This window comes from Zonotrichia albicollis, chromosome 3 (genome assembly GCF_047830755.1).
Source record: "Zonotrichia albicollis isolate bZonAlb1 chromosome 3, bZonAlb1.hap1, whole genome shotgun sequence".
In the NCBI taxonomy this organism is placed as follows: Eukaryota; Metazoa; Chordata; class Aves; order Passeriformes; family Passerellidae; genus Zonotrichia; species Zonotrichia albicollis.
This window is the reverse complement of record NC_133821.1, coordinates 65,469,123-65,484,077: the sequence shown is the minus strand read 5'-3', so window position 1 is coordinate 65,484,077 and position 14,955 is coordinate 65,469,123. Positions and strand designations below refer to the sequence as shown.

General features: G+C 39.6%; 1 long non-coding RNA gene across 1 annotated transcript in view; it reads right to left on the bottom strand.

Annotated features, from left to right (window-relative positions):
- Window positions 1–14,955, bottom strand: part of LOC113459414 (uncharacterized) — a 181,710-nt gene that overhangs the window by 62,051 nt on the left and 104,704 nt on the right. Inside the window, exon 5 of the long non-coding RNA XR_003380599.2 lies at window positions 5,130–5,199. This is a non-coding gene — a long non-coding RNA (uncharacterized LOC113459414). The remainder of the gene's footprint in view (window positions 1–5,129; window positions 5,200–14,955) is intronic.

Here is a 14,955-nt window from a genome sequence, read left to right as displayed (position 1 = left end):
ACATAAAAAGGTTACTACAGGTCATGGGGATAAGGCAATTCATTCACCATCACTCATTCCACCCAGGTCCTGTCTCTGCTGGGAGTGTAAAGAGGCTAACTGCTTTCCAAAGGAAGATTTTAGATGTGGACAAACGTCCTTTGTGCTGTAGGCTAGGACCAACGGTTCATATCCATTAGGCCAGCAAAAGAAAGCAATCACATGGCAATGATTTTCAATCACTACTGGTTCAGGGTTAGATTCAAACAAGTGACCTGGAGGTGAAATGTTCCACATCCCATTACTGATCTTCTAAATTATTCTTCCCCCACAGATGAGGCTTGACACACATAAAAAAGTAGATTGTGAGGAATTGCAATAGAAAAACTGAGACAGTAGCTCATAATAAATGTGGATTTTGCAAGCCCTTTATGCCTAGGCAATATTGTTATGGTACAATGATAGGGCAGAATTATTGATTGTATCTAGTGGGTCGTAACTGAGTAACCGCACACAGCATACTCAGTTTATGAACTAATTCAACTGCTTTACAGTGTATGGCAATTTTTCTTTATATGAAGAAGCAGCTTATTAGAATTTCTCTATTTTGGAACTATTTAAAATAAGGAGTAGCTGACAAAATGTGCTTCCTCAAAGCAGAATTTATTCCTTTTTTTTTTTTCTTCTTCTTCTTCTTATAGCTTCTCCAGTAACTTACTGATGGATAGAAACATTTTTTAGAAAATTTGCCTCTGGGGTGCAACCAAATCTGAAGATGAGAAAAAGTGCTGTATCTCATGAAGGATTTCATAGGAAATAAAGAATGGGAGAAAATGAAATTGCAAAATAAAAAGTCCTACAGAAGATACTTTGGGGGACCGACTTCAGTAAAAGAGGTAAAAAATGTTTAGGCAGTTTCCTTCACTCACTGCACAGTTATCCGCCTCATTGGAGAGGCATACAAACATTAAATGAGGGATCTGAGGCAAAACAAACACTTCTAAGGACTTGCATCATTCTCCTTCTTCCCTGTCTCTGCCTTTCTGTCTCAGCTATGAGACATTTAGCAGTTCCCACCAGGGCTCACACCCTCCAGTCATGGACCAAAGGTGCCACCAGCGCTAGACCATGACAGACTGGCCCAACTTCAAACAAGAGTCAACATCTTTGTGTTTGTCCAGGCTTGAAATAGTTTGACTCTTTGAGTGAAGGAACTTTTTGCACAGTTGTGGGGTTTTATGTTTGCCTAAAAGCTAAACAGAACTTCTATTTAGTGCAGCTTTTTTTTTTTTTCTTCAGGGAGCGGGCAACCATAAGAAGTGGAGATCTAGCAGAGAATTTTTCCCTTTCAATTCCCACCTCTGGCAAACAGCTCATGCAGCAAAGAGAAGGCACACAACGGAGCTGAAGGAGAGAAAGTGCTCTGCTCTAAAAATACGTGACAGTGAGTGATGCGGAAAGAGGTAGACAGGGAAGTGAGTGTTAGTAACACTTTCGAGGATCAATCAAGTGCTTGCCTTTCTGCTATCACTTGAACTATGGTGTCACTCCTACAGGACTTTAGACAACTGTTTGTTGGAGCACTTACAAAATCCAGCAGTTTCTCTTTTAAGGGATGAATGAAAAATATCAACGAGGGGAAAAATAAATTGCTTATTCCACATAAGAATGGCTGGCTGAGTTTAGCATCAAATAAAACTTCCTTCACACAATGCAAAATTGCTTGTGCACTGAGAAACCAGATGGGCTGTCAGAATTTAGATCCAAACTGACTTTGAGGTGTACTGGGGTCTTGGTTGTACAATTAAGAGGGAATAGAATTCTTCACAATATTCTCCAGTCTATATATACCTTGAAGTTTGTCCTCTAATACTTATTTAGGATGAGCTAAATCATTTGTCCCTCCACTGACTACAGAAGGAACCTGGGCAACTAACTTGGAATAGACAATTTTTGATAACTCACATTAGGGGAGGGGGAACCAACCTGCAGTACATTTCATATAGCCAGTATCCTTCTAAAATTTATTTTTCAGAATTAAATTTAAAGAGTGGAGGAAGAGAATTTTGCCAGTAAGTCTTGAAAATAGACAGACACTTCAAGACAGAGACAAAAAATTATGTTCCTGCCTGAAGGTGACCCAAGGGAGAAGGCTTGCACTCAACAGCAGCCAGATTGTACTTGGGGTGGGGGAGAGGGACAGGAAGGAGTAAAGCCTTTTGAAAGTCTTATTCCATACGTGGCTGAATAATAGAAAGTATGTCAGGAAAAAACAAAAACAAACACTAAACTACAAAAAAATCATCAAAACTACCCTACTCTCCAGCTGACTCAGTGAGGCACTGGAGCCTTTTAAGCCCAGTTTGCAAAGATTCAGCAGACCAGATCATGAATAGATTCACAGTAAGGAATTTACATCCCTCATTTCTAATCTAAAGTCTGGCATAAACATACATTTGAGTGACAGTGTTTGTCACTCAAATGCTGCCACTAGTAGTGCTTCTCCTAGTAGTATGGCCTCTATGGTGTTATTCAGCATCATTGTTTATCAAGAATGAAATAAGGATGATAAAAGAAGAGGATAGGAAAAAGTGGATGAAAAGCACCATCCAATCTGCTTAGTCATATGGGGGATAAAAATACTTGAATGTCTGAAAGGCAGTTATATTGCACCATTGGTTTAATTGGTCTACATATCAGAAAATTAACATTTACTTAGCAAGAAAGTGTTTATATGTCAGAGTCAGTATACCTCTTGAGCTGATAATGTGAAGTAAGAAATGCATAAGCTTTTACAACCACAGGAAAGAAGACTAATAATAAGAAAGCGGGTTAAGCTTTTACAACTGAGAAATTATCTCCCAGTTACAGTACCCCATTGCACTGAAACTAAACTACACCATGATGGTTCTTGTTTGCTGGAGAGTGACAGCACTCATGGCTGCAGACAGGAGGGGAAATGCACCAACAGAAAGCTACCTGTGATATATTGGCCAAGAGACACTATTCAGATGCTGACATTCCACCTCTATTCCTGCCAAAGCATCGCAGGGTTGGACTGGGAGATTTTGCTAAAAACTTTTGAATAACTTCAGCTTTTCCTTCTATACTGTAGATTTTGATAGTGATTTTGGCACTTTTGTGCCTGGCTGGATAGGTTTTGTAGAAGGGAGGAGAAGACAAGTTTGACAACTTTCAGGCTTCATTAAGCTCAAAGATTAAACTATGTGCAAACCCATGGAAAATGGAGCTGAATGTTGACTTGCAACTGTGTATTGGCATTGCTATTTGTAGTCAGTCAGCTTCAGAACAGAGTACTCAAATTCCCCTATGCAATCTGCTCAAGGAAAAGCTAAATGCTTGAAGTCAAATCTAATTATCTCTGTGCAGAGTGGCTATCTAGCCAGCACTGTCCATTTTTGGTCAGTCTTGGACGTTGTCACACCATTTCTTTAAGTGCTCAACAGGAAATTGATGAAATATGCAGAAGCAGGGAGATTAAAGCATATGTTCAAGACGTTATACCTCACGTGCTTGCCATTGGCAGCTTAATTTTCATGTTTGTGAATTTTGTGATCTTGTTCACCATAACCAGCATACAATTACATGAAAAACTAATGCTTGTTTATTTCTAACTGATGTACTTTAGCTGAATTTATACAAGTAAGCACCAAAAATTGCTCTTTTAGAACATTAACTGTGATATGAAATGAGAAAGTGAAAGCACAGACCAGGTTTGCGTGATCCCATAAAGGGATGCACCCTGTTATCTCCTCTGTTTGTCAGTAGAAACTGGAGAGTCTGCTGAAAAAAAAGCGATTTGAGCAACCAAGGAGAATTTTTCAAGCCCAGGAGCTGAAATATGTTACACTTCCATATCTTTGCCTAATTCTGGCTCACAAAGCAAGCACAGTGTTTGTCAAGATCACAAAGTACCCAGAATTTAAGAGCTCAGAAGTCCCAAAGTCCAGCCTCCTCCTTCCTTTGCTATGCTGCTTGCTGTGAAAAGAAAAATATTGGAAGGTTTTGAGAGGCTCCCCAGATTGACGTCTGCTGTTCGATACCCACCTAATGAGCTGCTTAACAACTGTTACCAAAATTAATGAGTCAAGTCACAGTTGTAATTACCATATTGCAGATCACAGTATTGTATTAGATTACCATGGACTTCTACTTAGGAATATTTACACCATGACGACTGTTTAAAATGTGCTCCAGTGTTTCAGCAGATTGCATTGCCTCATAGCCCATATTTATTAGGCTAGGCAGGAGTCACAGGAGTCTTATCATGAATTCTTTGGCTCCAGCTTGTAGGGATCAATGAAGAGCCAATCTTAATGTCAAGAATATCCAGGTATTGAAAAATGCACAAATGTTAAAAAGACCTTAATTGTACATGTGAGCATACACAGCAAAGGGGCAAGTATCTGGGTGATGAAAACAGTAATCTGGGGCCAGAAGCAATGCTTCACTATCAGGATATATTAGTACAACTGGGCATAAATTAGTCTGATTTAACTCCTTCTTCAGGAGAGAAGCGAAATGCTCAGAATATAGTGCTCCAGCAATTTAGGATAGCCAAGCATAGTTTCCTTATACAGAGCCATGTTTTCTTCAGTGCAGAAAGAGGTAAGAAACAGTTCTACACAACAACAAAGGCTGTCATTTTACCTTCCTCCTATTTCACTCTCTGCTAATGAGAGATTATAAAAGATAGGTAAACAAATCGTCTTTGCTTCATAAAATTAGATTATGTGAAAATGGTCAGGGTTCTTGCACATTTGATTTTATCTCCTATTTGTTTACCATTAACAAGGGTTCAGTAGGCTGCAATATGTGTATGTGTGAGTACAAATATATATATAGATACAGTACAAGTACAGGAAACCAGCTGTTCAAGGGGTTGCCACTGTCCCCTAAAGCCAGGCGTCATAACAGGGAAACGCTTCCTGAAGCCTCTCCTCCATCTGCCCAGCCCCATTCACTTTTCTGCAGCCCCAGCACCTCACTGTGTCTATGGAAGAGGGCTTGCCCCTGCTGCCTCCTGCTCCTGTGCAAATCACTGGCAAGCCACAAAACGGAGAGATGCATACACTGCCTGATGGATAACTTAGAGGGACTTGCAATGAACGAGCACTTGGCGCACTTACTTTTGAATCTTGAAGAGGCAATTTCAGAATGGCTGGTCTTGGTTCCCCCATTTCCTGCTCCAAAGAGAGCCTGTTAGGACAGACAAATGAGGCAAGTCAATAACATCCACCCAGACAGGATATATTGAACCAATTCAAGGGTAGGTGGGGAGCAGCTGTGGTCCTGCCTGTGAAATACTACAGTCATTGCCATTGTGCAGTGAGTCATCAAGCCCCCTTTATTTACACCTTCATATAAGTGCTGGCAAGCACTGATTTATGTGCTGAAAGCTGAGAACTGGGGTATGACCATGTTAAAGAAAGAAACACAACCACATACGTGCACAGACCAGCAACTTATCTTCTGTTTGTCCAGGACAATTTTAAGCCACAAAGACCTGAAACAGATTGACGTTTTATTACTTTTGAATTGAGGACAGATTTCCACTTTAAAAGCTCATTTATATTGCTGGGCTTGTTTGCTTTTTATGATTTTGGAAGGTGCCATGGTAGCTTGGGCAATGAAACAGAGCTTAGACTCCATTATGTGCTGAATTTCAAGCCCAGAACTGTAGTTTACAAGTTTAATCAATTTGGTGCCTGAAAAATTATTATATTTACGTTTGAAGTGTAAAGTTGTAAGGACTGATATTTGAAAACATGGTTCAGATTTCTGCCTGGTTTTACCTGTTGGAGAATTTGGAGTTATGCTGAGATGTGGCTGCTGGCCAGAGATTAATGATCTCTGAAGTTCAGCTATAAATAGTTGATCTTCTGTAAAATCCATTCTATTCAGAATTTTTGAATGGGATATCTACTCTGCTTTTACTAGGAGAAATTTAATTATTTGGATAACTAGACAGAGACTCTTTTTTTTTCTTCCTCTATCTGCAGAATTGCTTGTTCTAGTTGCGTAGTGCTTTAATAATCTATTGAACTTATCAGGAAATAGGAACCTAAAGATCATTGATGGTGTGGTTATTGGAAAGTTCTGGGACAGATGCTTTATGTAAGGCAGTACCAGGGTGCAGCAAAAATGTGTGTGCTGGAATTGGCGTTTACCACTTTCTGTGTGTTTTAAAAGTATAGGAAAGCATCAGTAAACATTGTGTGTCCAAGTCTGCATTTGAAACCATGACTGTCCAAGAAATAGGTTTTTCCTAACTTAGGAACTTCCAGATCACTGATCAACATATGGACTGCTGGATGAGAGAAACTAGATTTATTTCAAAGTATTATTTAGTAGATCCCTATGAGGGAAGGAGTATATACCCATAAGAGAAAGGGAGGGAAGGAGAAAGGAAACAAGGGAGAGAGTGGGAGGAAGAAAGAAAATGAGGGATGGAATGAGCAAGAAAGAAAGCAAGCAAGCAAATGTGGGCATAACTTACTAGTCAGTGTGTGTTATACCCCTGTTTTCACCAGTTTCTCCCCTAGAAAGACCATACAGAAGAATGTGTGGGGAGCATCAATAATTTTTGTATTAGTAAAATGAGTCAGATTTATTATTTAGTATTTATTGAGTCAGAGGAATCTCTAGTGTTTTGTTATACTACAACAAGTGCACAATGAGATTTAAGAAACTGGAGTGGCTGATGATCTAAAATATATCATTCATTGAGACTCTACAAGGATGCCTCCTGTCCTCTGGTTTAGAGCTGATCACTTTTGGTTTTTTCTTATTTGGGGAGAAAAGGTTATCAGTTATCTGACCAGTCATTCTGTGTCACTGAGCGCAAGCGAATCTGGCATGTGAATCCTTAATTTTATTTTTAGGCACCTAATTTGTTTTCCCATTTGATGATACCTTCAGCTGAAATCGTTGGCTGCTGATCACTTGTTTTTTTCTCCTGCAGCGAATGTAATTGGACACTCTTAACCGTAGCACAACAGTTTTAAATGACACAGAAAGTAAACGAAGGCTGCTAGATTAAAGAGAAGTCTCTCAATAGATTTGTGATTAACTTGCAACTATAATAAGACATTACATGCAAATAGAAATGAGTAGGAAAGGTTAACCAGCTAAGACAGGAAATTATTTCAACAGCAGGGGGGGTGAAAAAGAAAGGAAAGATAGTCTCTTTACAGATATACTTCTGACATCAGCTGTTTCTCAAGAGCAATACACTAGGGTTAAGAAAATGTGCCTTGTAGGTCTAAAAGATACAGTTCAGACTGGAGATCAGGATTTGTGTTTTGGTTCTCATCACTGGCTTTCTGCCTGCTCCAGCATCTCCATTTTTCTTCCTTCCTGTTTATCCTATAAACATATCAGGTGTTTGAATAATGCTTAATGACATGTTCTACAGACTGGAAGATATACATATAACTGGACAACAGATAAAATTTTCCATTCTCACGTATCTCAACCTAGTAATCTCTTGGGCAATGATTGCTCAAGGTGGCAAAATGTGCCAGAGATGAACATCAACATGAACATATGACCAGTGGTTATGATCACAATGTTATGTGTGTCTTAGTTAAGAGCAGAACATGTGCCCACAGAGAATTAAGAGTAATTCAATGCTTTGTAGGGACCTCCCCTGGGAAAAAAAATAGTGAATGAAATATCTGCTTGGTCAGATTGTCTTTTATTCTAATAAAAGGTCAGATTACTGATCTTTTGATAGATAAAGGCAGCAAGAGGAGACACTCAATTTTGTCATTTGTAGAAATAAGATCATTTCTTCACATTAAGTTATTTGTCAAATTTGTTTGAAAGTCAATAGATTTAAAAGTTATCAGTAAACAATGTCCTTAGAGACAATACACTCAGAGTGTTTCTACAGGGCTGGTTTTTAGGGAAATCAGTTTAGAAAACCCCCACTCCCATTACTTCCAATAACTTAGCTTGCACAGCTTGTAGCATGCATTCCAGATGAGGCAGTCATCAGAATACATGCTCAGCTCCTGCTCTGTGTAAGCCACAGTTACAAAATGAAAAATACTTTTGGAACTTGGAAGATTCCTCTTTTATAATACAGTGACCCATAAAGGTCAAATGTATACCTACTGTAGTTCCAGCAAAGGGAAATGAATTGTTTCAGAGATAAGTTTGCCCTATAAACCCCCTCAGACTTGTCTCAATTTGGGTCACCTGTCCACTTTGCCCTGAGTGGTTTTGATTTCTTAAATCATCTCATTATTTTCTCTTTTAATACCTTATATTTTTTTTCTCATACCACAACACTGGCACTACAGGTCTTTTCTTGGTCTGAATAGGACTATAGTAGTAACATGAATCCAAAATAAATGGTCATGGCCCTACAGTACATTACATGAAGTCAGACAACTACTCTTTACCCCTTACAGCCCCTGTGAACTCAAGGACGTCACAAAGAGATAATAAAGCAGTATTTGGCCTGTACTGCTTTACAGGTTTACAATAAAGAGTAAAATAATGTGGGGCTTCATCCTGCAGGCATGTTGCTATTGTACCCATTTCACTGTGGTTAAAAATAAATAATTATTTTTAAAAGAACAAGCTTTTCTGTATGATCTTAAGAGGCCTGCAATGCCCTTAAGTTTATTCTTCACTTTTTATATGCTTCAGTTCTTAGCAAGATGCTTCTTGCTTCCTGCAAGCATCTCTTTGTTTAAGAAAAATGGATTTCACTTATTTGCCCTACAGCAAATTAGACATTAAGTTTTCCTCATGCCTGCTAGAGAAGGACTATAACATAGGGATCATATCAAGAAGAGGAACAAACATTTCACAGATCACTCTATATTATAGCAGGGGTTTTCTTACACAAATGTTATTTCATTACTAATCTTCATCATCTAATCAGCACTTCATCAGGCTGATTCATAAGGCTCCTTCTTATGAAAATCAGAAATCTTGTGCCACTAAAAGCTATTGCAGTATTAAGGTGTGAGCAGATTCCTTCTGAGGCTGGGCTCAGAGAAGAGGTCCTGTATGAACAGACATGAAAACTGAACTTTTCTCACCATAAAGCACATCCTGTGGTCAATCTGGGGCCAGTACAACCATCACTCTACTGAAAAAAGAAGTGTAAGATCTGAAAACTTCAGCCTATGGACCCAAAGAGGATCTATGGATCTAAAGAGGACCAAGGGCTCCAGATGTAGGACTGTGTAGAGGGAAAGAATCAGCCCCCTCAAAGTGATGGCAGTGCTTTTCCTAATGCACTCTAGGATACCGCTGGTGTTTTTTATCAGAAGGGCCCTCACTGTATCAATAACTCCTCCCAGTTTTATATCATCAGCAGACTAACTGAGGCTGCACTCTGTACTATTGGCCACATCATTAATAAAGATGTTAAATGGTACTGACGCCAGTATCAATCCCTGGGATGCACCATTGTCGCGGAAATGAGGCCTTTGACGGGGATGAGCCATTTGTCGGTGAGGGGAGACTCGGACACTCAACTGGAGTGATAAGCAAGTTCCGTTTATTGAAGAGAACATCAGACACTTATACAGCAAATAATAAGCTTATGAATATTCTGTACACCAAGCAATCTGTTGGTTAAACTATACCATGAACTCTTCCTCATTCCTTAGGTGTTACATCTCTCTTTTCTCATGTCTTTTTCACTGTTTGTTATCCTACTGCAACTAGGCACAAGGATACTGCTATCTATGCAGGTGCAGGACTTGGAATTAGCCACGGTTTTGTACTTTTCCAGTCCTTAGCCAACCAAACTCCCAACACATCATCAGTGACTTGTCTCCCTCAGGCTTTGTAGGCGACTAAGCATGGCTTTTCATTCATCATTCTGTGGTACCTACTCCTGATCACTTCTTTGTCCTTCACATGCCTGGAAATGGTTCCCAAGATTAGCTGCTCCACCACCTTGTCAGAAATAAAGACAAGGCTGACCAGCCTGTAGCTCCCCAGATTCTTGCCTTCCATGAGCAAAGGAGTGGCATTCACTCTCCTGCAGTTTTCAGGAAGCTTTCTCAATTGCTGCAGACGAGCAAATACAGTAGGACTTAGGAATACAACCCCTAAGGGCCTCTACACTTGCATGTTCAGTTTGTTTAAGGGCTCCCTAACCTGCTCTTTATTTGCCAAGTGGGTCAGTCTTCTTTGCTCCAGATTTTCCCAATGGTCTCAGGCCTGGGATCCTGAAGCCTGATCTTACTGGTAAAGACTGGGGTGAGGACAGCACTGAGGCAGCTGCTACTGGACTTCAAAGCCGGTGCTGTAAATAGATTTCTACAAACAGAACGCCTGTCTCTGGATCGCTTTGCATGACCATCTGTACAATCGAGCAGCTCTTGCTCTATATATTAAACATTGATCACCTTGAGCTGTCACTGCAGCCAGAAATATACAAAACTGAGGAAAGAAAACCAAACAAAAGAATTTTCTGGAGTATCTGAATGTTCCATCTAAACCATGCCAATGTATCTCAGTGTGTGAATTTGGCTTCTGGCCATTGAACTCACCTCCACCAAAGCAACTTTCATTCTCCAAAACCATCTAGCAAATGTCTTCCGTAAGTGTGGTTGCTGTGCAAGACAGGTAACACAAATATAAAGCAACTGAAATAAACCACACTCATTTTAAGCAATGGAAAGGCATATAATATTCTTGCACCATGATGGGAATGAACAACGTCCCCCAGTAGAAACCAATGTTCTTTCATGGAACTCTGAAGCTGCAGGACAGATCCCAGCCAAATGGAAGATTAAAAATTAATCAGGTAAGCATCAAGATTTTAAGACAATACAAGATGGACATTGCGTAAAAACAAAAGCAGATGGAAAACCTCAATTTTACTTTACAAGCTGCGTTACTCCCTACTCAAGTCCCATTAGCACATTCATGCAGAAGAAAATGCAATCCTTTGAAACAACTAAAGCTTCCAGAGCTGTTTTGTGATCCCTCAGTCATCTTCCTGCTATTCACAGGCATCCTGTGCCTGTAGACTTCTCAAATGTTGCTCCTTAGAGACACTTGCCTGACTCTTGGCTAGAGCATCTCTGCATTGCTAACGAGCAGACTTCCTTCCACACAAGGTGCTGTACTCTCATCTGATGCTGTTTCCTACCACCCGTCCATTCAATCACATCCTGCTTTGAACTTTTGCCCTTTTTAACTCTCTATGCAGGCTTACAATCCTTAGACATAAAAATACATAGATATACTCACGTTTATCTCCCACAGCCAGAGCAGCCTCAGGGATAGCGATTTAACAGCTCCTGTTCCGAGGATAAAGTTGTTTATAAATATGGATGTAACTGGGCACACCAGTGGGAGGCAACTACAGAGTATCCCCAGGTGTCTCTCTAGGAGATCCAATTCATTTAGTAAAGCATCCTTCTAAATGCGTACACACACTCACACACATATGCACATGCACACAGCAGCTCCTTAAATGGGCACAAAACATGGATCTTTTCCACTGATATGGAAAGTTGTTAGAATGGTGCAAGGGTCGTAGATCCTGATTCATTTGGTCTGTACTGCTATGTTTCTTTCACAGGAATATAAATAAACACGAAGAGAGGGCCATTTTCTCTAAAAAGCTTATTTCTTGTGAAATAAGGAGGCTGCATCTTTGGAGGAAGCTGACTGGATTGGACTCCTTCCTGCATTCAGTTCTCAGAGATTTGCTGCAGGATCTGGTAAACAGGACACCGTGGAATTTTAGCCAGGCAAACCACTCAGTCCAATATATAAAAACTTAAGGCTGCAGTTAGTCTTCTGCTAGTGTTAACAGTGTTTCTTTGGGCTACTTGTCAGAAGTGGAATCCTTCTTTGCTCTTAATCCATGAGACAGAGGGCAAAGTTCCTGCTGACTGCTCCAGAAGGAGTGGTGGGGTTGCAGGCAGCAGGAGCAGCTATCTCTGCAGCAAAACACAATTTAGCCTGCAATCTTTGCTAGAGTGGGATAATTTGGTGGTGTGAGAAAGGGCTTTTCATCCTCAAGTACAGTTGTGAATGCCACTGTATTCTCTTATTAGACAAACAATATTACAAAAAACTATGTTTGTAAAGATAACTAACGAATAAGGAACCAGCTAGTGACATAACCTTTCAAATGATCTAAATAACTGATTGAGTTCAGAGTGGAATAATCTTTTAAAATCATTAGATTTTGTAAGCAGATGTAAAAATAATTAACTTCAAATTATGCGTCCAGTAAATAATGTAAACTGCAGATTTCAAAGTCAGAACAACTGTAGTTACAAAGGCAAGCAAATGCTGCTTAGAGAACAAAGACATCAATGACTAATTTTCAGGTGAGCCATTCAGAGCCAGACCAGCATGTTTGACTTCCTTTAAAGACAAGACACTGAAAAAGAGGAGGTCCACTACTTTACTTTTCTTTGTCTATTCTGGAAATGTTCCTTTTCTCAGCCTCTGAATCACTGGCTTTATAGCTGTTTATATGATAGTCATTCCCGAGATGATGCAGAGCAATTTACAGACACTGGAAATCAAGTCCAAAGCATCTCCATTTTTTAGCTGTATTTATAAAGGGCAGTGTTAAAATGATACTAGAGACAAAGAGGAAAACTTCTGTGAAGTCCCAAAATTTTATTTTGCAAATGTTGATAAGGTACATATAGGCACAAGTGAAAGAAGACAAACCTGAAAAGATTTCTCAAATCAAAAGAGGGTGCAAACACTTGTATGAAGCAAAGCATTAGTACTTCCCCATACAAAAAAGGAGGAAACACATCCTTTGGCAAAGCACTGGTAAATGGGCAAATCACTGCTGAAGAAACCTTACTTTCTGTTGGGAGAGTCTGGTAGGACAGTCAAAGACAGATGAGGAGGACAAGAGATAGGCCTGATAAAGACCAGGATAGAGAACCTGAATGAGTGAAAGAGTATCAGTAGCACAGGGATGACTGAAAACCAGCAGCTGGGAAACAACCTGAAAGTGGCCTTTGCCTGTACAGAAACAAGCTGCCAAGTACTTTCCTCAGTTTTGCCTGTGATTTGACACTGAGGAAGTGTTCTCAGTCCTGGCTCAGCTGTGATGACCTCTGGCCAGTGATAAAGGATTGCTCACTTCACTGTCTCATTTGGCTTGCAGATTGAGAAGGATGAAGACTCCATATGAGATTTAAGATTCTTCTGCACAAGAAGAAAGCAATTTAAGACTTTAAAAAATGAAAAAAAAAAGAAAGCCAGAAGAGTTCTTGACTTCTCTCCTACCAGTTGCCCTGGTATCTAAATTACCTTCTAGGCTCTGTGCCCATAAATTTTATGTGGTACTGTAAAAATGCAGAGCAATCTTTCTTTACCTGAGAGTAGAAATTAGTGTTAGTATAAAGAGAACAACCCTTTCAGGATTTACTGTACTCCAAGGACTTGGTCAGATGTGTAAATTTGTTCCATTATGACTAGTTTCCATATCACTGCAATACATTGATGGATGTGTCTGTAAGATTAAAATCTGCTGTTACATCAGTGTAAAGCTAGCACAAGGCAGATACAAAAATTTCGGTTTTATATCTGTCTTGATATCTAAAATGTTTCTGCATTTAAAATCTTGCAGCATGTCAGTATCTATTTTGGGCTATATTTACACAGAGAGCATAACCTGCCCTCAAATTTCAGAAAACTACTTAAAATCTCATGTGGCTATATACAAGATTTTTAACAGACTTAAAGTTTGAGTTCAATGCCTGAAACCTTGCATTCCTTGATATACAGGCCAGGAGCAGAGTGCACATTCCTAGCTTTCCAAAGCACACCATTTGGCTGGACCTGAAATAGGATGGAGATTCTCCTCTTACCACATGAAGGTGAGCTCTGAAAACTAAATTTCAATGCACAAACTGCTCCACCTGTCCTTCTGCCCACCTTACTTAGCCTTATAAATTATAAGCACTTCCAAAAGTTATCTAGGGCCAGTTTTGTTTGTCTCTAGCCACTCTCTCCAAAAGTGGTCAAAGGAAATTCTCATCAACTTTTGATCCTATCTGCACCCAGGACCAGCACAGGCAATGAGAGGAAGAGCTGCCAAATGGCATATTTTGACTCCTTAATCCATACTCTATAATAATGCAGGCAACTTTTTTCCCCCATTAATGGACCATTTATTTATTTTTTTTCTTCATTGTTTTTAAAAGACCATTGGGAAGGCTTGCCTGCATTTTCATTAGAGATTAGCAGAAGGGGAAGGATGTATGTTTATCAACTACCACCTGGAGAGGCTAAACATACAGAAAGACATGAAGTTTAGACACAGACTTGTAAGGCTTGATTCCCTGCCAAAGCAGAGCTGGAGCACAATAACTCAAAGTCATGCCAAAGTTGAATAGCCACCTGCTAGAATATGAGCTAGAAATGAAAGGAACACCTGCAAAATAAGACCAGGAAGGCTGGGGGAGGAGTTGTCCTTGAAAGGGAAGCAACAGAAACAGGCAGCAAGAGACTATACTGAGTAGCAAAGTTTTCAAATAAATTAGCCTAAAAGTCGTGTTTGAGAGTTCAGCAAGGAATATACTTCCTATAAATAAAGCAAGAAGGAGAACCACACCACAATCAAAACTGTTGATCCTGATTCTCGTCAGACTGATAATTTGATGTGCATATTTCATCAGCATTTCCAAAGATGGCAAAACAGCAGTAATGAATTCTTGTTGCCCTGGTTATTTTCAGATGCTGTCATCCATTAATACATCCCCATTCACTATCAGTTCAGGTAAAACATAAACTACAAGTATAAAATACCATGGAGTTAACTAATTTCTAAGAAATTCTATGTATCGGTATCCATGCAGCAGCTCTTCCTGGTTCCCTCTTCCACCTAATAATTTTCATTGATTCATTTTTTGTGTAGACCAATTACCAGTATGTGCTCAAGACTTCTTCTAGATAGACTATCTGAGACTGGGATAATGAAAAATTAGT